Genomic DNA, 3,306 nt, shown 5'->3' with positions numbered 1-3,306 from the left:
AATTTTCCTAACGGAGGAGAAACGTTCGCCAGCAGCCATCTTCAAATGTCGTCTGACAGATCGCGTTCCTGTCTAACTGCGCATGCGCTACGACAGGTTCCGGGGATTTTCAATACAGGTTATTATTAGAAATCGATATTCACCGGATAACCAGTCAACATGAGTTTTTGAGGACTGGTCACGTGTAGAGGATCCGACCAATGTGATTGCGAGAAAAGAAGAAAATAACTAACTAATTAAGACAACCAAGGAATCTGAAACGTTAACTGTGCAAGTCAAAATTTGAGGAGAAAATAAATGTAAATAACAGCGTGACAAAGTGTATGAAACCGAGATGTGGAACATGTAGTATGATTGTTGAGTGTAACTCGTTTGTTTTTAAGAATGGCAAAACATTTGAAATGAGATTTAATATGAATTGTAAATCAAGAAATGTAATATATGCTGTAATTTGTAAGAGATGCTCTGAATGTTACATAGGTCAAACTGGAAATGAACTACTTCAAAGTAGTCCTACTCCTACGTCAACAAACCAATATGTTCGGATGTACTAAGTATTGAGCTTTGAAATTCATTTTTATTATCAGATGTTTTTAACTTTTACTATTGAACAATGTATTCATTTAAGCATTTGTAATAATATGCTCTGTTTCTTTTTCCATATATTTCATTGACGCATTTAATGCAAGTACATTCATGGAATATTTTAAGACGTCGTAATTTCTAAAAGTCCGCATTATGTGGACTTTGTTAATGACGTCATTATTTTTGTCGTCTTAAGTATGTGTACTCCATTTATGACGTCACAAACAAATTGAAATCGCCCTAAGAGCGAAAGCGCTAGCCGATTATACTAGTCTTCGTGTTTTGTCTTATTTATATTTTTACCGTCACATGGACATTTAAAACTATTTATCGCTATACATGTACATTCTGTAAATATGCTAGTGCTGTAGAAGTTATCCAAATGTAATACATTGGCAGTTGTTTTATGAAAAAAAAATGATATAAATTATTTGGCTTGGTCGGGTATTATTGATATAGAAACTTAAATAGACCCAGTTTATCGTTTTATTAGTTAATAAATCGAATTGTGAATTAAAGAAGAAAATGGTATGATTTAATTATATTGCTGAATTAAACGATTTTTTTGTGTTTTTACATACAAGATTTAAATTAGTACTAATATGAATACCCGGCTTCCTCTGGCGCGACGACGCAATATATTAAACAAAAACATTCTCTCGTCGTCAGAAAGCTACATTATCGCAGCTAGATTAAAAATGTCAAAATGACGGGCCAGGATGAATAACTGGTCAGGAAGGAGAACCTACTTCTAGTAAATAGGATCGCGTAACATTTTTTTTTTAAATCGTAATTTTTTTGTTTTCATATGTTGTTGACTTAGAATGTATGATCATGTAAACCCTTTTCTCTATAAAGAATTAATTTTCGACTTCAGATAGAATCGGAATACGTATTGAAAACAGGAGAAGAAACATTTGTTTACGTTAGTAGATGTAAAGAGGGTGTGTCCAGCCTCATCCTATCCTCATCCTAGAGGATAGGAAGAGGCAAGATGAGGCAAGATTTATAATGTTGAATCAAGGAGGATGAGGTAACATGAAGCAAGCAAGGAGGATGGGGTAAGATAAATGAGGATGAGGATGAGGTAAGATGAAGAAAGCAAGGAGGATGGGGTAAGATAAATGAGGATGAGGATGAGGTAAGATGAAGAAAGCAAGGAGGATGGGGTAAGATAAATGAGGATGAGGATGAGGTAAGATGAAGCAAGCAAGGAGGATGGGGTAAGATAAAGGAGGATGAGGTATGATAAAGGAGGATGAGGTTAAAATAGTCAACTCTATATGGTATGGACAAGTCAAGGTTAAAGGTCAAAGCAGTGCAAATAGTGCAAAGTCAAATCGACACCATTAAGTGTGGTAACAACATCAATGTCTCTATAGTCTCTGCTAATAGTGTCACTTGTCGCGTCGGATTAACACAGCAAGTGATTTTAAAGAAAGTCAAAGGTGAGGTGAAAGTTTGTTTCCGAGAAGAAAAGAAGAGTTTACAAATAACTGGAGACTTCTTTGAAAAAAATGCACATTTATTAAAACACAATCAGTGTAACATTATCCAGAGCACTCTATACATAAAACATAATTACGGGTAATATCTTTTATAAATTAAAACAAAGTGATCCGCCCAGCAAACACATCGTCACCTAGAGCACTTTGTAGACAATTACGCTTACTATCTCCTGCAAATCAAAGCAATGTCACCCATCCAGTAAACACGTCATCACCTATAGCACTCTGTACATAATTATAGTCAGTATCTCTGGTAGATAGAGACAGTCATCCAACCAGCAAGTAGATCATTGCCTAAAGCACTGTATATAATGATAGTCCATATTTAATCATATTAAAATCGGGGGCGATTGATTGTTCCATAATACTTGATCCTTACTAATATTATTGCTTAAACTCTGACTTTCTAATGTTTTGTCGTTCATGTGAATTTCCTTTCAGGGAATATATCAGTTATTGTGTACCTAGAACATGGTATTACAGTTTGTCCTTGCCAACAGTACAGTCCAGATTCTTTGTTTCGGACGAACGCAGTTAACATACCAAACCCACTTTTGGAAATGACGAGTATATCGCAGTCGACCATTAAATAGAAATCAAGCACCTGCTTCAGAAATCCCTCGCGCGGATCATGCATACCTGGTTGGTCAATATGTGTTATATTTCCTGGAGTGTCTATCATTCTTTCAGGGTAACGTTCCTTAGCAGAAGGCTTTACACTGTCTGTGTCAGAAGCAATAAACAAGTCATACTCATCCTTGTTTAATGTGTCGAAAAAATTCCATAGAATGTCCAGTGGTACATGTAAATTAAGTCGCTTACCGTCTAGCGGCATGTTGCGGTTACGCCCAAAACGTACATGTGCACACGCTATCTTTTCCCGTTTTCTCTGTTTTTCATACTGGTCGTTCAGAACACGAACAGTCACAGGCGAGGGTTTAAAGAGGAAATTAAAGATATGTTTGTAAATATCGGCTTGGTGATATCTTGTAATCCATGGTATGTCATATCCTATATTTGGTCTTTTTCTGAACTCAATTATAAAATCCCAGTTCATACGAAGAAAAATCATATCATCCTCAAAGTAAGTGTTGAAGTCATCGCCCCGGAACATATACTTCTTAATCTGTTTATAAAGATCATTTAGTAAAGCGTGAAACGAATATGTTTTATTCAACAGTTTAGAAGCATTATATCACCAGTCGAAGTGGGT

The sequence above is a fragment of the Mizuhopecten yessoensis genome, unplaced genomic scaffold (assembly GCF_002113885.1).
Source record: "Mizuhopecten yessoensis strain PY_sf001 unplaced genomic scaffold, ASM211388v2 scaffold6683, whole genome shotgun sequence".
Classification (NCBI taxonomy): Eukaryota; Metazoa; Mollusca; class Bivalvia; order Pectinida; family Pectinidae; genus Mizuhopecten; species Mizuhopecten yessoensis.
Note: the sequence above shows the minus strand (reverse complement) of the source record.